The sequence below is a fragment of the Callorhinus ursinus genome, unplaced genomic scaffold (genome assembly GCF_003265705.2).
Source record: "Callorhinus ursinus isolate GAN/ISIS: 27379988/994484 unplaced genomic scaffold, GSC_fseal_2.0 scaffold1, whole genome shotgun sequence".
Lineage (NCBI taxonomy): Eukaryota > Metazoa > Chordata > Mammalia > Carnivora > Otariidae > Callorhinus > Callorhinus ursinus.
Genome location: NW_027397063.1, coordinates 118,640,499 through 118,664,028, shown reverse-complemented (window position 1 = coordinate 118,664,028; position 23,530 = coordinate 118,640,499). Strand labels below are relative to the sequence as shown.

At 38.4% G+C, this 23,530-nt stretch overlaps 1 protein-coding gene and 1 pseudogene across 3 annotated transcripts in view; both read left to right on the top strand.

The window, feature by feature from the left end:
- TMEM108 (transmembrane protein 108) overlaps positions 1-23,530 on the top strand; it is a 747,136-nt gene that overhangs the window by 212,395 nt on the left and 511,211 nt on the right. The gene's annotated exons all lie outside the window — the stretch shown is intronic.
- On the top strand, positions 22,981-23,529 carry LOC112820163 (large ribosomal subunit protein uL1 pseudogene; annotated as a pseudogene).

Below are 23,530 nucleotides of genomic sequence, written 5' to 3'. Positions count from 1 at the left end.
ATTTGTATGTCTTCTTCGGAGAAGTGTCTTCTCATGTCTTCTGCCCATTTTTTGACTTGATTATTTGTTGTTTGGGTGTTGAGTTTGAGAAATTCTTTATAGTTCTTGGATATCAGCCCTTTGTCTGTAGTGTCATTTGCAAATATCTTCTCCCATTCTGTGGGTTGCCTCTTTGTTTTGTTGACTGTTTCCTTTGCTGTGCAGAAGCTTTTTATCTTGATGAAGTCCCAAAAGTTCATTTTTGCTTTTGTTTCACTGGCTTTTGGAGATGTATCTTGAAAGAAGTTGCTGTGGCCGATGTCAAAGAGGTTACTGCCTATGTTCTCCTCTAGGATTTTGATGGATTCCTGTCTCACGTTGAGGTCTTTCATCCACTTTGAGTTTATCTTTATGAATGGTGTTAGAGAATGGTTGAGTTTCATTCTTCTGCCTGTGGATGTCCAATTTTCCCAGCAGCTTTATTGAAGAGACTGTCTTTTCTCCATTGCATGTTTTTTTTCTGCTTTGTCAAAGATTATTTGACCATAGAGTTGAGGGTCCATATCTGAGTTCTCTATTCTGTTCCATTGGTCTATATGTCTGTTTTTGTGCCAGTACCATGCTGTCTTGGTGATCACTGCTTTGTAATACAGCTTGAAATTGGGCAACGTGATGCCCCCAGCTTTGTTTTTCTTTTTCAACATTTCCTTGGTGACTCAGGGTCTTTTCTGATTCCATACAAATTTTAGGATTGTTTGTTCCAGCACTTTGAAAAATGTCATTGGAATTTTGATCGGGATGGCATTGAAGGTATAGTTTGCTCTGGGTAGCCTAGACATTTTAACAATGTTTATTCTTCTGATCCATGAGCATGGAATATTTTTCCATCTCTTTGTGTCTTCCTCAATTTCTTTCATGAGTGGTCTGTAGTTCCTAGACTATAGATCATTTACCTCTTTGGTTAGGTTTATTCCAAGGTATCTTATGGTTTTTGGTGCTAATGTAAATGGAATCATTTCTCTAATTTCTCTTTCTACAGTTGCGTATTTAGTGTATAAGAAAGCAACTGATCTCTGTGCATTGATTTTGTATCCTGCCACATTACTAAATTGCTATATGAGTTCTAGTAATTTGGGGGTGGAGTCTTTTGGGTTTTTCACATAAAGTATCATGTCGTCTGTGAAAAGAGAGAGCTTGACTTCTTCTTTGCCAATTTGAATAGCTTTTATTTCTTTTTGTTGTCTGATTGCTGTTGCTAGGACTTCTAGTACTATGTTGAACAACAGTGGCAAGAGTGGGCGTCCTTGTCGTGTTCCTGATCTTAAGGGAAAGGCTCTCAGCTTTTCCCCATTGAGGATGATATTCGTTGTGGATTTTTCCTAGACAGATTTTATGAACTTGAGGAATGTTCCCTCTATCCCTATACTCTGAAGAGTTTTAATCAGGAAAGTATGCTGTATTTTGTCAAATGCTTTTTCTTCATCAATTGAGAGGACCATATGGTTCTTCTCCCTCCTCTTATTAATGTGTTCTATCACGTTGATTGATTTGTGAATGTTGAACCACCCTTGCATCCCGGGGATAAATCCCACTTGGTCGTGGTGGATGATCCTTTTAATGTATTGTTGGATCCTATTAGCTAGGATTTTGTTGAGGATTTTGGAATCCATATTCATCAGGGATATCGGTCTGAAATTCTCCTTTTTGATGGGGTCTTTGCCTGGTTTGGGGATTAAGGTAATGCTGGCCTCATAGAATGAGTTTGGAAGTTTTCCTTCTGTTTCTATTTTTTGAAACAGCTTCAGTAGAATAGGTATTATTTCTTCTTTGAATTTTGGTAGAATTCCCCAGGGAATCCATCAGGCCCTGGACTCTTGTTTTTTGGGAGGTTTTTGATCACTGCTTCAATCTCGTTGCTGGTTATTGGCCTATTCAGGTTGTCAGTTTCTTCCTGTTTCAATCTTGGCAGCTTATAGGTTTCCAGGAAGGCCTCCATTTCATCCAGATTGCTCAGTTTATTGGCATATAGTTGTTGATAATAATTTCTAATAATTGTTTCTGTTTCCTTGGTGTTAGTCATGATCTCTCCCTTTCATTCATAATTTTATTAATTTGGGTCATTTCTCTTTTCTTTTGGATAAGTCTGGCCAGTGGTTTATCGATCTTATTAATTCTTTCAAAGAACCAACTTCTAGTTTTGTTGATCTGATCTACTGTGTTTCTGGTTTCTAATTCATTGATCTCTGCTCTAATTTTAATTATTTCTCTTCTAAGGAGTGACTTAGGCATCATTTGTTGCTTTTTCTCTAGTTCTTTAGGTGTAGAGTTGATTGGTGAATTCGGGATTTTTCTATTTTTTTGAGTGAGGCTTGGATGGCTATGTATTTCTCCCTTAGGACCGCCTTTGCAGTATCCCATAGGTTTTGGACTGATGTGTTTTCGTCCTCATTGATTTCCATGAATTGTTTAAGTTCTTCTTTGATTTCCTGGTTGACCCAAACATTCTTGAGCAGAGTCGTCTTTAGCTTCCAAGTGTTTGAATTTCTGCCAAATTTTTTCTTGTGATTGATTCTAGTTTTAAAGCATTGTGCTCTGAGAATATGCAGGGAATAATCTCAATCTTTTGGTATCAGTTGAGACCTGATTTATGACCCAGTATGTGGTGTATTCTGGAGAAAGTTCCAGGTGTGCTCGAGAAGAATGAGTATTCTGTTGTTTTAGGGTGGAATATTCTGTAAATATCTATGAGGTCCATGCGGTCCAGTGTATCATTCAAAGCTCTTGTTTCCTTGTTGATTTTCTGCTTAGATGATCTGTGCATCGCTGAGAGTGCAGTATTGAGGTCTCCTATAATTCATGTACTGTTATCAATATGACTCTTTATTTTGGTTAACAGTTGGCTTATGTAGATGGCTGCTCCCATGTTGGGGTATAGATATTTACAATTCTTAGATCTTCTTGTTGGATAGACCCTTTAAGAATGATATAGTGTCCTTCTGTGTCTCCAATTACAGACTTTAGTTTAAAATCTAAATTGTCTGATAGAAGAATTGCTACCCCAGCTTTCTTTTGAGGTCCACTGGCATGGAAAATGGATCTCCATCCCTTCACTTTCAGCCTGGATGTATATTTAGGTTCAAAATGAGTCTCTTGTAGGCAGCATATGGATGGGTCCTGTCTTTTTACCCAATCTGCAACCCTGTGCCATTTTATGGGAGCATTTAGGCCATTCACGTTGAGACTGATTATTGAAAGATATGAATAAATTTTTCATTATGTTGCCTGTGAAGACGTTGTTTTTATAGATTGTCCCTGTAAATTTCTGTTGTATATCACTCTTGGGTTCTTTCTCCTTTTATAGAACCCCCCTTAATATTTCTTGCAGGGCTGGCCTAGTGGTCACATATTCTTTCAATTTCTGCCAGTCTTGGAAGCTCTGCATCTCTCCATCCATTCTAATGATAGCCTTGCCAGATAAAGTATTCTTGGCTGCATGTTCTTCTCATTTAGTACCCTGAATATGTCTTGCCAGGCCTTTCTGGCTTGCCAGGTCTCTGTGGATAGGCCTGACGTTATTCTGATGTTCCTCCCTCTGTACGTAAGGAATCTCTTCCCCCAACTGCGCTTAAGATGGTCTCCTTGGTTCTAAGATTTGCAAGCTTTACTATTACATTCCAGGGTGTTGGCCTGTTTTCCTTGATCTTGGGAGGGGTCCTCCTCTGCCTCTTAGGACGCAAATGTTTGTTTCATTCCCCAGATTAGGGAAGTTCTCAGCTACGATTTGCTCAAATACATCTTCTAGTCCTCTCTCTCTCTCTCTCCACTCCCTCCAGGATTCCAATTATTCTGACATTGGAACACTTCATGGTGTCACTTATTTCTCTGATTCTATTTTCATGGATTCTGTGTTGTTTTTCCCTGGCCTCCTCTTTTCCCTTTTTATCTTTAAATTGTCTTCCAGGTCGCTTATTTGTTCTTCTGCCTCAGTTACCCTAGCTGTTAGATTATCTAGATTGGATTGGATCTCATTGACAGCATTTTTAAGTTCTGCCAATTCAGCTTTCATTTCTGCCCTTAAGAGACTCTATGTTGCTATTAATTGATTTCTCCATTCTAGCCATTGTCTTCACAATTGCTAGCCTGAATTCCATCTCCGACATCTTGGTTCTGTCTGCCTCCTTTTGTAAATCTGCAGCGTAAGTCATGATCTCTGAGTCTTTTTATTTTGGGGGTTCCTCCTCCTAGTCATTCTGTTGATGGGTGTTTGAGGGAATGTATAGAGTCCAAATTATTGACCAGACCCCAAGCAAGATGCACCTGTTTTCTTGGGACCTTAGGATTGCTGACCTCTTGTTTTCCCAGCCTGTCTTCTGGGGGAGAGGCCTACTGCGCTGTTACTCAGGCAACCCTGTTTGGGCGGAGTTGCCCTGCCCCCCTGTGGCCGGGGATGGGCTCAGTGGGAATCAGTTTTGGGGGCTTTTGTTCTCTGGTGGCTTTCCCTGGCAGCTTTCCGCGTCTCTTCTGCGAGTCAGAGCAGAAGCGACCGTTTCCTACCCTCTGCCTCAGAGCAGAGACCACAGTCTGTTCTTCAGTGAGCTCTCCAGGCCACACTATCTCCGTTTCTGTCAGGGTTGCTATAAACTACAGCGTCCTGGGTTTTGTGCCCCCAGACCAGCCTTTAGGTTGGGGCACGTCTCTGCCCTTTGTGGTTCTAAAACCGCCAGCCATTCCCAGTTCGCACACGCGACCCCACCGCTCTGGGTTTCCGCCCTGGGGGCTGCCCTAAAGTCCTATCCCTGCTGCTACTGGTCTGCGAGTCTGTGCCCTGTCCCCTGCACACGAGGCTGTCGCTCACTGGTGGTGTAGGATCCCCATGGCCAGGCACCCTCCCACTGCTGTTTATCCTCTGATATCTGCCCGCGGAATCAGGGCTCCCTGCTTCGTACCTCAAAACCAACCACTTGTGATATTCTGTTTGTAGAGATCCAGATCTTCTTATATCTCAGGCTGATTTTGTGGGTGCTCAGAGTGGTCTGGTAGATATCCAGATCAATTCCAGGGACCAGTTGAAATAGGGTCCCCTACTCCTCCGCCATCTTTCCTTCCTCTACCTATATATATCTTCTTTATCCATTCACAAGTCGATGGACACTTGGGCTTTTTATATAATTTGACTATTGTTGATAATGCTGCTATAAACATCAGGGTGCATGTATTCCTTTGAGTTAGTATTTTTGTATTCTTTGGGTAAATACCTAGTAGTGCAATTTCCGCATCACAGTAGTGCAATTGTTGGATCACAAATTCTATTTTTAACTTTTTGAGGAACTTCCGTACTGTTTTCCACAGTGGCTGCACAAGTTTGCATTCCTACCAACAGTCTAAGAGGATTCCCCTTTCTCTACATCCTCTCCAACCCCTGTTATTTCTTGTATTGTTAATTTTGGCCATTCTTTTTTTTTAAAGATTTTATTTATTTATTTGTCAGAGAAAGAGAGAGAGCACAAGCAGGGGGGAATGACAGGCAGAGAGAGAAGCAGGCTCCCCACTGAGCAAGGAGCCCAATGTGGGACTGGATCTCAGGACCCTGGGATTATGACCTGAGCTGAAGGCAGTTGCTTAACCAACAGAGTCACCCAGGTATCCGTGACCATTCTGACAAGTGTGAGGTGATATCTCATTTTAGTTTTGATTTGCATTTCCTTGGTATGAGAGATATTGAGCATCCTTTCATGTGTCTGTTTGTCATCTGTATATCTTCTTTGGAAAAATGTTTATTCATGTCTTCTGTTCCCCCCCTTTTTTGAGAGAGTTGGGGGGAGGCAGAAGGAGAGGCAGAGAGAGAATCTCAAGCAGGCTCTACGTTGAGCATGGAGCCCCATGCAGGGCTCTATCTCATGACCTGGAAACATGACCTGAGCCGAAACCTAGAGTCAGATGCTTAACCGACTGAGCCACCCAGGCACCGGATCTTCTGCCCATTCTTAACTGGATTATTTGTTTTGGGGGTGTTGAGTTTTATAAGTTCTTTATATATTTTGGATACTAACCCTTTATCAGATATGTCATTTGCAAATATCTTTTCCCATTCTGTAGGTTGCCTTTTAGTTTTGTTGATCGTTTCCTTCACTATGCAGAAGCTTTTTATTTTGATGAAGTCCCAATATTTTATTTTTGCCTTTGTTTCCCTTTCCTCAGGAAACATTTATAAAGAAGTTGCTATGGCCAATGTCAAAGAGGTTACTGTCTGTGTTCTCCTCTAGGATTTTGATAGTTTCCTGTCTCACATTTAGGTCTTTCTTCCATTTTGAATTTATTTTTGTGTATGGTATAAGAAAGTGGTCCAGTTTCATTCTTTTGCATGTAGCTGTCCAGTTTTCCCAACACCATTTGTTGATAAGACTTTTTTCCATTGGATATTCTTTCCTTCTTTATTGGAGATTAATTGACCATATAGTTATGGGTTCATTTCTGGGTTTTCTATTCTGTACCATTGATCTGTGTCTATTCTTTTGCCAGTCCCAAATGCTGGTACTTGATCACTATAGCTTTGTAATATAACTTGAAATCTGGAACCATGATGCCTCCAGCTTTGCTTTTCTTTTTCAAGGTTACTTTGGCTATTTGGGGGTCGTTTGTGGTTCCATCTAAATTTTAGGATTGTTTGTTCTAGCTCTCTGAAGAATGCTGTTGGTATTTTGATAGAGATTGCATTAAATGTGTAAGTTGCTTTGGGTAATATATATTTTAATAATATTTGTTCTTCCAATCCATGAGCATGGGATGTTTTAAGAAACAAAACAAATGAGCAACGGATAAAAAAAAAAAGAGAGAGAGAGAGAGACATACAAGAAACAGACTTAACTATAGAGAACAAACTGGGGGTTACCAGAGGGGAGATGTGTGGGGAAATGGGTGAAATAGGTGATGGGGATTAACGAGTACACTTATCATGAAGAAAAAATAATAACAATAAAATAAAATAAAAATAACATAACGAACCTGTTACATGTGAACACAAATAATGTTATTACTATGAAAAGATAATTATCTTTTCTGAAACAAAAATATTAATGAATGTCATTGTTTTACAATTTTGCTACTGTCTTTAATGTCTTTATAAAAGACAGCTGGACTCTCATCTCTGCTTCTGTTTTTAGTCTGTTGCAATATGTTGTTTTGGTTAAAGTATATATGGAAAATCTGGCCTCACCCAGATATGCAATTGGAAAAGAGAGGAGTATCTTAAAAAAGTCTTTTCAGATAATTGTGGAAATTCTTCTTTGCTATTATACCAAAATTCAACAAGTGGTAATTTCTTAAAGGTTACCTACAATGTGGAATCTGAAACCATATCAATGATGATAAATTCATATATCAATATATGAAATAAATGCTTCATATACTAAAATTAATTAATCTATCTTGCACTTTCAGTGAATCTTGCATATCTAATAACATGCATTGTTCATTTGGAAAACATTGATTGACTGAGTTTTACCACTCTTTCAAATGTTGACACATTTCACTATACAATCTATAAAAATCACATTCATTAATATCAGCACTGATCACATCAGAAAAGTCTAAGTATTGTGAGGCAGTCAAACTTGTGACAAATACAATTTTTCCAGAATTGATTTTTATTTGAGTGTTCAAATTTTACCATTGACCACACATACTGTGAGTTGTTTTTCTTGAAGTGACAGTCTCACTTTGTTCATTTATTGAGAAAATGTCTGTCAAATACTCAGGTCTAAGTAACCATAGTTTAAGTGCCTGTTGTTCTTTCAAGTAAAAATGGTGCTCCATGAAAACAGGGTGCAGCTCAGCTCACAATCCAGTCACTGAAATGCTTTTTCTAGAGATGACCATTGTACTTCACTGTGCAACAGATGCTTTATGCATACTTCCCATTTTGTCATGCATAATATTAAATAGACATGCTCAAGGCTCATGACTAATAAAGTTAGTCATTTTTACTGCTTAATCAAGGACGTTCTCAAGTAAAACTCACGTTTTTGTTTTTTTTTCTATGAGTAGATGGGTAAAGAATACAATGACCAATGCTACTGTTTGCACAAGCAGCTTCCCACCATATCTTTTGTACCATCAGTACAAATGTCAGTACAATAAAAAAAGTAAATAACATCTTCAATATTAGCATGAAAATAGCTTTGACCTTGTAAACCCCATAAAATGGTCCCAAGATTCCAGGGATCTGAGGACCACACTTTGAAAGCCAATGGTCTAGAAGGAAAGATAATTACACAAGTACATAGGTGCGCTGGCCCACTCCAAGGGGTTAAGGAAGGGTCATGGTTATGTAAGTTTAGATCAGAAATATATATGCCAATAATCCAAGTGAAGGAGGAAACTACAAGAGGTTTGTTGGCTGGAACTTGAAAGATCACAGAGAGAGCAGCAAATTGTGGGGCCAGAGAGATGGGCAGGGCCAGCCTGTGAATAGCCTTGCAAATGCATTCAGGGCATCACATTACTTCTGATTATTCCTGAAAATTTTTAACCTGAGTCTAATCATGAGGATACAACCAGAAAAATCTAATTTAAGGTATATTCTGCCAAACAACCTGCCTGGACTCTTAAAAAGTGTCAAGATATTGAAAGATAGAAAAAGGCTTAGGGAAATGTTCTGAATTAAAGGGGACTGAAGAGACATGGCAACTGAGAACATTACATAATCCTTGATTGGATCCTGGATCAAAAATAAATAAATAACCCAACAACAACCATAAAGGACATTACTAGGACAATTAGGGAGATTTGAATACAGACTGAATATTAGGTAATAATATTGTATCGGGTTTGAATTTTCTGAATGTGAATACCATATTTTGGTTATATAGGAGAATGTCTTTGTTCTTAGGGTATTTAGGGATGAAATATTATGATGTCTGTGATTAGTTCAATTCTCAAATGACTCATCAAAAACTTTGTATGTATATACAGAAAGAGAAAGAGATGAGCAATATAGCAGAATGTTAATAATTGATGAATTTAGGTTCAGGGTTAATGGGCATTCATTTTACTATCCTGCTTTTTTTCTCACTTACATTCTTTGAAACCATAATTTTAATGGCCACATCACAGCTACTGGAAAAAAATATTAAAAATTTCCCTACATAAATTTTTCATTCTTAAGGTTCTCTTCTAGTCTATATACATATGTAAATAGAATTTTTGACATAATTTGAAAGATTGAAAGCTTCTTAGGGGCAGGAGTCACTTGGAATAAGTACAGAATCTAACCTTGAATCAAAGTGATGTCTCACCAAAGGTGTTACCCAGAGTAGGGGGTAGCCCAGTGAAAATTTTGGGTTGCGGTATTTATTATTTCTGGATTAAAGAATCAATGGAAACTGGAATCTTAACATTTATTTATAAAGATAAGAGAATGTTGGGGCACCTGGGAGACTTAGTTAAACGTCTACCTTCGGCTCAGGTCATGATCCTGGGGGTCCAGGGATCGAGCCCCACGTTGGGCTCCCTGCTCAGTGGGGAGCCTACTTCTCCCTCTCCCTCCTGCTCGTGCTCTCTCCCTCTATCTCAAATAAATAAATAAAATCTTTTAAAAAATAAAGATAAGAGAATCTTCACATATCAAGGCAAATAGTCTTTGGCTAATGATAGCAAGTAATCATCTATATTTGAATGTATCCTAATTAACTTTAGCTTTACATATGTACCCACTGTCCTACTTGGTAGAAATTTGTTCACCACTAAGTTTCTTTGTGGCATTCCCATAGTGCCCCTTCTCTGTGTTGTGGTCATGGTATTGGTGTAGTTCCTGGGTTACCACAGGCAATAGCAGAATTCTCTAGTACCTGGCCTCACCCTCTACACTCTAACTGTTTTAAGATTCTTCAAGGCTCTGGGTCAAGATGAGAAAAATGAGGAGTTCCCTCTCCTTTCCATTCCAAGGACTGTCAAAATTCCTCCCTTGAGCTTTTCTTTATTACAGGATTATTAAGAGGAGAAACAACTATTCTCTTTAGGGAAAATCATTACCGCTCTTGCTAGGGACAAATTTTATCTTCTTGGCCCCCCAAAAGCAATAGCAAATTAGTTCAATCTTGGCTGGACTCCCATAGTCTGATTCAATCTTTCTTATCCAGGATTTTTGGAGTGACAGATACCACATCAATGTAAATAGGTCAACTTAACTCACCTAAAATTAAAAAACAAAAACGTTTTGGAACAAAAAGCCACTGCTCATGTTCCAGTCAGTTTCAGGCTGCTTATTTGGGAATACTGAGAAATAGAGGGAGACAAAAATTGTAAAATCAGGTTACTGCACAGTGTCCAAATAACAGCCTCCTTGCCAGTCTCCCCTCCTTTAAATTCACCATAATGAGAGATTCCCTTCGATTTGAAAGCAAAGGTTTAGCTAAAATAACTGGCTATACGGTTGCTTTCCAAACAGGTATGTACCAAATGATTAAGAGGATTAGTGTTTAGCTTCAAGGCTATTTATTTTAGTCCTGAGCGATGCAGACATTTCTCATAAACATGAAGACCTTGGTGGGGAGTATGTGTTGTGCATTCAATTATACATTTAGCAAATTATGGGTATTCTATATATTGTGAGTATAGCAGTTAAATGTGTCCCAATCTAAAACTATATCTTGTTGATGGCACCAGTGGAATAAACAAATACATGTCTACTTCATTAAACTTAAATTTATTTATGATGTTGTAGGTATAAATAGGGTTATTGTTAGAATTGTGTACCCCTGTGGTTGTATCTTTCTGTAAAAGTCACCCAGCATCTCATGCCTTCTAAGATTATCCTGCACTTACCATGTTTGCTTGAGAATAAAGAAACTATAATTGCTGGAATGAACTCTGTTGGGAATGGAGGGAACTCTATGCTTGCCTTCAACTACCCATGGTATTCTTTATTTATTCTTCCAGTTCTCCCCTCTTCTAGGGACTCTCCTCACTCCCAGCATGTATAAGATCCTGGGATCCATTATTTCCTTGGTGTGGACTAGAATTATGTGCTCTGAGAATATCTGTGCAACAGGGGAGGAGGGAGAACTTGAGGAAAACATGAGGAATGTTAATAAACAGTCTGATGGAGGTAAAATAAAAGTGTTTCACAGAAATTAACATAGTAATACAATGAAGAAGCCTGTTCAATAGTGTTTAAAAGTCATAGAGCTTAATTTAAAAAAGATTAGGAACATTGCCAAATGGCCACATGTTTGTATATATATATTCAAATGAAAAAGAATAAATGGTTTAGCTTTAAATATAATTTCTGACAAGACTCCTGCTGAGCTCTCCAACAAGTTATGATCAGAGAAGAAGCCCAGTAAATTTGGAGTTTGGTTGAGTTTAAAATCTGATTTTAAGATTAATTTATACTTAGGGCTGTTATGTTGTTATTTCTCTTTTCTGGTATCTAAATAGAACAGCAACTGTGGACCGAAGCTAATGGTATAAGTAACAATGAGGTTATAACAGTGAAGTTTCCCTGTTAAGGAGCAAGGAGAACCCATACTTTTAAGGAAAATTTCACATTCATGAGTCTTTTCTAACATTCTCAAGTAAACTTGGCTGTCCCCTACTTGTCAAGCAAAGTATATTACTATGACTCTATCATAAATGTTTCATAATGCATAGCAATTACTTACCACTCCCTACAATTTATTGTAGGTAGCTCTACTCTGTGCCAGACATTGGGAATATGAGGTTGAAGAAGGTACACACCCAGTCCTCAAGGGAAGACAAACATAACAACATGTCAAATGGGATTTTGCTATTGCCTTAATATTATGCATATATATTCTAGAGAGGGCATGGGACATCTCCACAGGAATTGCTAAGAGGTAGCAAAGTCAATCCTGTGACTGACTCCTAGCCCCTCATTTAAATTCAACCTATGAAAGAGAGGCCTAGATAGTTTTTTTAAATAATTTATTTGAAAGTAATTTATAATAGTTGAGAACTTTCAGGTAATTCCCCTCTATTCCCCATTAGGGAGAAAAGGGAGATACCTACTGCCTCCCTTTAAGACAAGTTGGAGCTGTGGGGCACCAGGGGTACAAGAAATATGTCCCTTGGACTTTAATAGGCCTAGAGACTGATCTACATCTTACTTGGAGGCTGGTGGAGGAAATAGCAATGACATTAAAAAAAGAGGTGGTTGCAATAGGAATGGCCCATACTTCCAGAGTTTGTTGGGACAAGGGTACAGAAGTTTATTGGTGGGCCAAAAAGACTCTGCAGAAGGACTGCCATGCTGGAGTCACCCTGAAAGGGTCCGTGTGAGAGGGATGACCCTCAGGCTTCCCTCACCTTGAGGGTATTCTGCTGGAGAGTAGAATCTGAGGAGTGAAGAGGTTTATAAACCAGTGAATGTCTAGTTAGTGAGATCATATCCATGAAAATCACTCAAGAATATACCATTATGTGTTGTGAAAGAGTCAGCATTTGGCTGAGAACATTTAGCTGCCAAATGAGAGTTACAAACAGCATCAGTTAAATAAATAGATTTTTGTTTCTTTTCTTCTCATACCTCTCTCTGACCCTATTCTTGGAGGCACTGTAAGCAGAATCAGAGAACAGGGTGAAAGATGGAAATGCTGATATTGAATTGGACTGCATTTCTTAATATCAGAAAAAAAGGCTGTCCTTTAACACCTGAAGTTATTAGAAGTGATGGGATATACCCTAGATGTTACCAGGAAAAAGGACAGGGAGATCTGCCAGTGTTTGAAAGCCTTGGTGGGAGAAAACAAAGAAAAATTCAACTCATTGAATGTCAATCAAACAAATAAACAGATAATTATAAAGGAACTGCATAACTCTTGTTATACAGATGCATGTGGCCTGTCATGGGGTAAACATGGGGCACCAGGTTGAGTCTCAGGGGAGTAGTGAATGATTCCTAGAATCAGTGAGTTCACATAGCAAGTAGGAGTTTGCTAGGTAAAAAGAGTGAAAGATTAGAGGAGAAGTGCAGCAGGGCAAAAGGAGGGGCAGGTGCAAATTTCTAGAGGCAAGAGAAACAATGACCTGTTTTGGAGAATTATAATTCAGTATGTTTTGAGTTTAGATTCTGATCAGGGAGCAGTGCAAGGTCATGAAATAAATACTATAATAAGAAGGTTGAATGGAATCCTGGGGTCTATGGGAATCCATGAAGTAGCCTTTTAAGCAGGGAAGTAGTATTGTGAAAGGCTACTCTAGCTGCTGTGTTCTGAGACACCTGGAATTGGGGCAAACTTGTTAAGGAGCTTTAACAGTAACCAAGATGAGGGATCCTGGTAGTTCAAACTAAAACTAAGGTAATATCAGTGACAGTGAAGAGAAGGTGACAGATAGGAGTACTCTTCAGGAAGTATCATCTAAAAGACTTGGTGAGCAACTGAATGACAGGGTAAGTAGAAGGAACATGTTTCCATGTTTCCAGCTTGGCAGCCAGATTCATTCAGTGAATTCAGTAATTTTTTTCAACTCTTCCAAAAGGCCAAGCACTGTTAGGAATGTTGGGATACAGATTTTGTAGTAATTGGCAGAGTAATTGGATCACAAAGGAAATGGAAAGAAAGAGCATAGCTAGCTCTTTTTTTAATAATTTGGTGGTTGTGGAGGAGGAGTGGGAGGGTAGTAGGTAGAGAGAGATGAAAAGTTGGGAACAGGTTTTCCTTTTTAAGGATGTTAATGACTGTGTGTGTTGAAATGCTGCTGGAAAAAGACTGGGAACAAAGTTGGGGAGTGACATCCTGGGGGAGGTGGGATGGGATGGGAGGAACACTGGTGAGGAATTGATCTTCGAAGGACCATTCCGCTGGGACCAGATATGAGAAGAAAAGATGGCACAGGTGTAGGCTAGTTTGTAGGAAGAAACCTAGCCAATGGATGGAGTTTCAATTATCTGCTGACAGTGAGGGCGGGGAAGAGTGAAACAATACAGGGACTCATGAAATAACCCATGAACAAAACCTATCCTTTTGTGAAAACTACACTAATTGAGTTTGAATAAATAAATACCATGATAAACTGAATAAAGAAGCAAAAAAAAAAAACCCAATAGGAATCATATAAATAATAAATTATCAACAAATAATGAAATAAATATTAGTAGAAATTGAAACAACCATGAGATACAATCTCCTTTATCAGACTGATGAAAGTTTAAAAGGTGATAATGCTCAGGGTTCATGGGGATTTGGGGGAATCTTATCGGTACGACTATAAAGGGCACTACCATTTGGAAAGCAATTTGGAAAAATATGTCAGAATTAAAATGTGTTTGCTTTGACCTTAGGATACTAATTCTAAAAATTTATGCTAAGGAATTAATTGAATAAGAGCATACAGACATTTGTGCAGAGATGGCCATTGAAGCATTGTTTTTATTAGTAAAAATAGAAAGCAAAAACAATATGGATACTAATATTTATTATATATTGTATTTACCATAGCACATAACCATACAATGGAATGTTATGCGTCACTAAAAATAATGATAGTGATCTATAGCTATTGACATGAAAAATAACCACAGTATATTAAGTGGAAAACTGGTTAAAATGTAATAGTTTATTTTCCCAGAGTTGTAAAAATATATATGCATAGAAAAACAGTGACAGTAATTATTTCTTGGAGAAAATGTTTCCAATGGTTTAATTTTCTTCTATAAATCTTTTGGTATTGACTGATTTTTTTTTTACAATTTACATATTTTTTGTCACTTCTCCCCCTCATAGTTTATATATATTTTTGTTTTAGAAACAATAAAACTAATGCCATTTTTGTTCTACAAAAAAATAAAAATAAAGTACTAATTAAAGAAATTTTTTAGTACTACCATTGCCTTAGGGTGAATCACCAAATGACAGTTTAATATACATCTTTCAGTTCTCTCCTACCTATTATGTGTTATAAAAAGTGTTTCCTAATCTCTCGACTTATAAGTTGGGGACCTGGCCCAGTGAATTTTCATCATTGTGGTCTCTGGTTAGGCCTGTTTCTAGGAGGGCAATGTCAAACAAAATCAGAGAAATTGTCAAGTCCAACTAAAACCCCATTTAAAGCTGCCTGGTTGTGTAGGGAAAGGTCCATCATGGTTGACCTGCTGATGATGTGGCTCATCTTCCAACCAAAGGTAGAAGAACCAGTTATTGTTATAAGAAGTACTTCTGTCAGCCACATAAGAGGCTTCATTTGGAGTCGGGGATGTTTCACTGGTAATGCATAGATAATGACTCCTGCCCTTTCATTTTATAAACCCAGTTTGCTGCTGACAAAGTCTACACCAGTAGAGTCATAGTTGACAATCACAGGCATTGCTCTCCTCTGGATATGTGTGGTGGAACACCAACATGACCAATGCATGCTTGAGATGGAGAGTAGTTCCTCTCATGAGTCTGTTTCCAAATAGGTATTTAAAAAAATAGTTTAGTCCTATGCAGTCCACTTGTCAGAATAAACAGCCAAGTCATTAGCTACAATTTGTATGAACCCGGTATTGACAAATGTACATAGTAGGCTCATATTTACAGAAAGACAGAGACCCACTTGAGGATGCTGTTTTTGGGTTGAGTTTGATGGTCATTTATTGATAGGTGAACCATGCAATCTGAGAGCTAAAGGGACCTTAGAAATTCTCTAAGTCTTCATTTTATCATTAAGGAAGACGGGCTTTATGACTTACAAATATAATAGGGGTAATAACAGTACATCAGTAACAAATTGCAAAAACATGCTTTTGGTGTTGTAATTTTATATAACAACTAATATACTGTTTTATTAATGTGGTATCTTGGTTGGGCATACGATTTTTCTGGCTCACTTTTCTGCAAATTCATTTGTTAGGTCATAAAAATTTAGACTTTTAGCAACTTAATTTGCAATCAATATAAATCAAAGTGACATCAGTAGCTCTTGGCAAATGCAAAATTGCAAATAATTTTTGATAATTTTTCATTTTGAGGAAGATCTTTTTGTTGAGCAATTTTTGTGGGACAATTTTTCTAAAAGGATTTAACTCTATACAAATCAGCTTCATCTGAGTCTGAATTTAATTTCAAATATACATTTATACAATGGCATTTTAATGTTTCCTCTGACATTTTCTGTAATTTGCAGAAACTGAAAATGGCTTCATGATTTGTATATGATTCAAAATACTTCCTTATACATACTATTGCTTTATATTTATTTATAAAGAAAAGATAATTTAAAGTGTTTCCTCATTAGCAATTAGCTCATTTGAAGCTTTGTATAAAAACAGTTTTCCTGGCACCTAGGTAGCTCAATTGGCCAATCATCTGACTCTTGATTTCAGCTTGAGTCTTGATCTTGGGGTCCTAGGATCGAGCCCCATGTTGGGCTCCACACTCAGCAGGGTGTCTGCTTGAGGATTTCTCTCCCTTTCCCTCAGCCCCTCTCCCTGCTCACGCTTGCATGCTCTCTCTCTCTAAAAATAAATCTTTAAAAAAACATTTCTTTTCCATTGAATGCAGGAATTTTTAAATTTAATTTCTAGGAAGGCATCCATTTCTTCTAGGTTGCTTAATTTATTGGCATATAGTTGTTGATAATCATTTCTAATAATTGTTTCTATTTCCTTGGTGTTGTGATCTCTCCCCTTTCATTCATAATTTTATTAATTTGGGTCCTTTCTCTTTTCTTTTGGATAAGTCTGGCCAGTGGTTTATCAATCTTATTAATTCTTCAAAGAACCACCTTCTAGTTTCGTTGATCTGCTCTACTGTATTTTTGGTTTCTAATTCATTGATCTCTGCTCTTATCTTAATTATTTCTCTTCTAATGCATGGTTTAGGTATCCAGTTCTTTAGGGTATAAAGACAGTTGGTGAATTCAGGATTTTTCTATTTTTTTGAGTGAGGTTTGGTTGGCTATATATTTCCCCCTTAGGACCACCTTTGCAGTATCCCATAGGTTTTGGACCAACATGTTTTCGGTCTCACTGGTTTCCATGAATTGTTTAAGTTCTTTGATTTCCTGGTTGACCCAAACATTCTTAAGCAGAGTGGTCTTCAGCTTCCAAGTGTTTGAATTTCTTCCAATTTTTTTTCTTGTGATTGAGTTCCAGTTTTAAAGCATTGTGATCTGGGAATATGCAGGGAATACTCTCAATCTTTTGGTATTGGTTGATACATGATTTGTGACCCAGTATGTGGTCTATTCTAGAGAAAGTTCCATGTGCACTCAAGAAGAATGAGTATTCTGTTGTTTTAGGGTGGAGTGTTCTGTATATATATATCGAGGTCCATCTGGTCCAGTGTATCATTGAAAGCTCTTGTTTCTTTGTTGATTTGCTGCTTAGATAATCTATCTATTGCTGACAGTGGAATATTGAGGTCTCTTACAATTAACGTATTATTGTCAATATGACTTTATTTGGTTAACAGCTGGCTTATGTAGTTGGCTGCTCCCATGTTGGGGGTATAGATATTTACAATTGTTAGATCTTCTTGTTGGATAGACCCTTTAAGAATGATATAGTGTCCTTCTGTGTCTCTAACTATGAACTACCAAGACTGAAACAGGAAGAGACAACCTGAATAGACCAATAATGAGTAACGAGATTGAAGCAGTGATTAAAAACCTCCCAAAAAACAAGAGTCCAGGACCTGACAGATTCCCGGGGGAATTCTACCAAACATTCAAAGAAGAAATAATACCTATTCTCCTGAACCTATTTCAAAAAATATAAACAGAAGGCAAGCTTCCATCTATGAGGCTAGCATTACCTTGATCCCCAAACCAGGCAAAGACCCCATCAAAAAGGAGAATTTCAGACTGATATCCCTGATGAATATGGACACCAAAATTCTCAACAAAATCCTAGCTAATCGGATCCAACAGTACATTAAAAGGATCATCCACCACAACCAAGTGGGATTTATCCCTGGGTTGCAAGCGTGGTTCAACATTCGCAAGTCAATCAATGTGATAGAACACATTAATAAGAGGAGAGAGAAGAACTATATGGTCCTCTCAATAGATGCAGAAAAAGCATTTGACAAAATACAGCATACTTTCCTGATTAAAACTCTTCAGAGTATAGGGATAGAGGGAACATTCTGCAATTTCATAAAATCCGTCTATGAAAAACCCACAGTGAATATCATTCTCAATGGTATGAAAAGCTGAGAGCCTTTCCCTTAAGATCAGGAACACAAGGATGTCCACTCTCACCACTATTGTACAATATAGTACTAGAAGTCCTAGCAACAGCAATCAAACAGAAAGAAATAAAACGTATTCAAATTGGCAAAGAAGTCAAACTCTCTCTCTTCGCAGAGGACATGATACTTTATGTGGAAAACCCAAAAGACTCCACCCTCAAATTACTAGAACTCATATAGCAATTCAGTAATGTGGCAGGATACAAAATCAATACACAGAAATCAGCTGCTTTCTTATACATTAACAATGCAACCCATAGAAAGAAAAATTAGAGAAATGGTTCCATTTACAATAACACCAAAAACCATAAGTTACCTCGGAATAAACCTAACCAAAGAGGTAAAGGATCTATATTCTAGGAACTACAGAACACTCATGAAAGAAATTGAAGAAGACACAAAAAGATGGAAAAACATTCCATGCTCATGGATCAGAAGAATAAACATTGTTAAAATGTCTGTGCTGCCCAGAGCAATCTATACCTTCAACGCCATCCCGATCAAAATTTCAATGACATTTTTCAAAGTGCTGGAACAAACAATCCTAAAATTTGTATGGAATCAGAAAAGACCCTGAGTCACCAAGGAAATGTTGAAAAAGAAAACCAAAACTGGGGGCATCACGTTGCCTGATTTCAAGCTATATTACAAAGCAGTGATCACCAAGACACCATGGTACTGGCACAAAAACAGACATAGACCAATGGAATAGAATAGAGAGCCCAGATATGGACCCTCAACTCTATGGTCAAATAATCTTCGACAATGCAGGAAAAAATATGCAATGGAAAAAAGACAGTCTTTTCAATAAATGGTGCTGGGAAAATTGGACAGCTATATACAGAATGAAACTTGACCATTCTCTAACACCATACACAAAGATAAACTCAAAATGGATGAAAGACCTCAATGTGAGACAGGAATCCATCAAAATCCTAGAGGAGAACATAGGCAGTAACCTCTTCGACATTGGCCACAGCAACTTCTTTCAAGATACATCTCCAAAGGCAAGTGAAACAAAAGCAAAAATGAACTTTTGGGACTTCATCAAGATAAAAAGCTTCTGCACAGCAAAGGAAACAGTCAACAAAACAAAGAGGCAACCCACAGAATGGGAGAAGATATTTGCAAATGACACTACAGACAAAGGGCTGATATCCAAGAACTATAAAGAATTTCTCAAACTCAACACCCAAACAACAAATAATCAAGTCAAAAAATGGGCAGAAGACATGAGAAGACACTTCTCCGAAGAAGACATACAAATGGCGAACAGACACATGAAAAAATGTTCATCATCATTAGCCATCAGGGAAATTCAAATCAAAACCACATTGAGATAGCACCTTACACCAGTTAGAATGGCAAAAATGGACAGGGAAAGAAACAACAAATGTTGGAGAGGTTGTGGAGAAAGGGGAACCCTCTTACACTGTTGGTGGGAATGCAAGTTGGTACAGCCACTTTGGAAAACAGTGTGGAGGTGCCTCAAAAATTTTAAAAATAGAGCTACCCTATGACCCAGCAATAGCACTCCTGGGTATTTACCCCAAAGAAACAGATGTAGTGAAAAGAAGGGCCATATGCACCCCAAAGTTCATAGCAGCAATGTCCACAATAGCCAAATTGTAGAAAGAGCCAAGATGCCCTTCAACAGACAAATGGATAAAGAAGATGTGGTCCATATATACAATGGAATATTACTCAGCCATCAGAAAGGATGAATACCCAAGTTTTACATCAACATGGATGGGACTGGAGGAGATTATGCTAAGTGAAATAAGTCAAGCAGAGAAAGTTGATTATCATATGGTTTCACTTATTTGTGGAACATAAGAAATAGCATGGAGAACATTAGGAGAAGGAAGGGAAAAATGAAGGGGGGAAATCGGAGGGGGAGACGACCCATGAGAGACTATGGACTCTGAGAAACAAACTGAGGGTTTTAGAGGGGAGGGGTGTGGAGGGATGGGTTAGCCCGGTAATGGGTATTAAGGAGGGTACGTATTGAATGGAGCACTGGGTGTTATATGCAAACAATGAATCATGGAACACTACATCAAAAACTAATGATGTAATGTATGGTGATTAACATAACAATAAAAAATTTAAAAAAACTAATGATGTCATGTATGTTGACTAACATAACATAATAAAATAAAATTTAAAAGAATTTTTAAAAAAATAAATTAATATCTATTTCTAAAAGCCTATGGATATTTGTTCCTAATACTGCAGCAGTTTTTAAAACTAGAGACTCTAAATTCTTTGAAGCCAAACAACTCCCTGATATGCCATATTGCAATGCCCATTTTATGAGGTTTTATTTTGTAATAATTTACTGACAAATTTTACTGCACACATGCCTCTGTTCCTGTCCCAGTGTGTAAGCTGGAGAATTAACATGTGTGCAGATGATATAAGAATGGGCTCTGGAGATGGACAGGCAAGCTGATTTCCCATTGCAGTCCTGGTGCTACTCCATGCAAAACCCCTCCTCTCTCCTGGAGTCACCCACTGCTACTGCTTCTGCTATTTTTGCCATTACTGCTAACATTTTGGGCCTGCCCAGGTCTCTTTGCCCTAGCCTCCTCTTTGAGGTCCCACGACAGCCAAGACTACTGTGGGCATGCGTCCAGGTGCTAGGCAGCCAGGCCAACTGATCCATGCTCTCATTGCTTACTGCTTGCTATGCTTTTGGACCTGAATTCATGCCTACACACCAAGATACCTGATATATCTCCTCTGCCTGTATACACATTCCATTGTCCCATCAGATTTCACCCATGAAACACAAGTTCAAAAATCAAAGGGCAACAGCAGAGCATTAAGCCAAGCATGGGGCCATTTCAAAGAGCTGCACCCTCTGCAACTGTATAGGTTGCATGCCCATGAAGCTGGTCCTGTTCACAACAAAGAATGATCCAACTCAAAATGTCAATAGGACCAAGGTTGAGAACCTTGCTATAGATTAGTTTTTTCTGGTTTAGATTTCATGTAAATAGAATCCAACGGTACTTGCAGAGTCATTCCTTTTATTTAAGCTACATTTCTTGACATATAATTTAATATATAAGTAAAATCCATTCATTTGAATGCACAGATCTATGCATTTTGACAAATGCATAGAATTGGGCAACCAACACCACCACAGTCAAGATATGGAACAATTCCCTCACGCTACCCCCAAATTTCTCTCATGTGAGATTAGAGTTGACAGGATAGAAATCTGTTTGAGAAAGACAAATTCAGATTAATGCAAGAATCCTCAGCACGGTATGGAAAGGACTTGACTTGGGAGCTTAAGGAAAAAGATGACCAAACTGGTGAGCTCTGACCTGCAGAAGTGGGTCTGTTAATGTTAAGAGAAAATTGATGAGGACTTAATTAAGCAAATTATTAGAATTTAGGGCCAGGACACCTGGGTGGCTCAGTCAGTTAAGTGTCTGACTCTTGATTTCCGCTCAGGTCATGATCTCAGGATCATGAGATTGAGCCCTGTGTTGGGCTCCATGCTGGGTGTGGAGCCTGCTTAAGATTCTCTCTCTCCCTCTGTCCCTTCTCCCTCCCACTACCCACCTCCCCCCAGTTCATGCTCGCTCTCATAAATAAATAAATAAATAAATAAATAAATAAATAAATAAATAAATAAATAAATAAAATTTAGGGTCATTGTGTATTTTTAATATTCTGGCTATCTAAAGGTCTAGAGTTTCTGAAATACTTCTCTTTCATTAGATTAAAATTGGGACTGCTGAATATACTTCTAATTATTACATCTGAAATTACTTCCTTCTGTATAACTAGTACAAAATAGCATAAGGAGACAGCTATCTGGACAGAACACACACACACACACACACACACACACACACACACACACACACACACACAATCTATGTGCCATAACCTGAGGCAGGTGGGGATACCTTATCAGAGGAGGTTTGTCATGGGTGACCTCTTTGCTTCAACCTGGGGTAATTTCTCAGGGTGTTACAGATTTGTTTTCTTGATTAGTTGAAATTCTCACAAGTGCAGAGATTGGGTGTTTGAAAAGAAGATATCACACAGTCCAGCTGAAAAAAAAGAAACAAGAGAAAGATCATAACTCTACAATACAAGAAAAATAAATCAATGTAGGGAATGCATTTGGGACAGCAGCTTCAACACTTGATTGCATGAAATGTCAGGTGGCAAAAGTCAGCCACAAATGCCCAGACCGATTTTTTTCTATTATTCTACTGTGGAGGCCAACTGAATGGGCTCCAAATTTTACACAGCTGAACCTGAGAATTCTGGCTTCTCAGGCAGCATAATTGGAGTCGGTCAACACATTTTGCATCAGTTCTCTTCAAATTCCCAGAATTAAATATACCCCCAAAAATATAAACTTGGTGTCTATATATACACATAAACCCATACTCCTACTCTATTATTCAAATAGGCATCCTATAGACTTTTATGGAGTTTTTTTTTTTTGAGGTGGTATGTGAATAAAAGATAAATATGCATGTGTTTTTGTTATATGGGCCTTGAACTTGATTAAATAATCAAAGCTTTGCTTATTAAACCATGATATTGTCCTTCTGTTTTTCTGCTCTATATGCTTAGATTTTGGCTTGTCAACTGGTGAGAGGCATTTTTATGGAGATCTTATCACAAGAGAGATAATTATAGAAAACAAGAAGACAATGGGACTTGGGGCTTAGGAAGGCAGAAAAAAGAATACATCTAGAGGCGGAGTGAATGGTAGATAAATGTATGGGTGTGATGGCAGGCATAGGCAAAAAATAACATCAGAAATATTTCTGCTTTTCCGGTTACTGCCGCGCGAAGAACCATGAGCAGCAAAGTCTCCCGCGACACCCTGTACGAGGCGGTGCGGGAAGTCCTGCACGGGAACCAGCGCAAGCGCCGGAAGTTTTTGGAGACGGTGGAACTGCAGATCAGTCTGAAGAACTATGACCCTCAGAAGGACAAACGCTTCTCGGGCACCGTCAGGCTTAAGTCCACTCCCCGCCCCAAGTTCTCCGTATGTGTTTTGGGGGATCAGCAGCACTGTGATGAGGCCAAGGCAGGGGATATTCCTCACATGGATATTGAGGCGCTGAAGAAACTCAACAAGAATAAGAAATTAGTTAAGAAGTTGGCCAAGAAGTATGACGCCTTTTTGGCCTCAGAATCTCTGATCAAGCAGATTCCACGAATCCTGGGCCCAGGCCTGAATAAGGCTGGCAAGTTCCCTTCCTTGCTGACCCACAATGAAAACATGGTGGCCAAAGTGGATGAAGTGAAGTCCACCATCAAATTCCAGGTGAAGAAGGTGCTGTGTCTGGCAGTGGCTGTTGGCCATGTGAAGA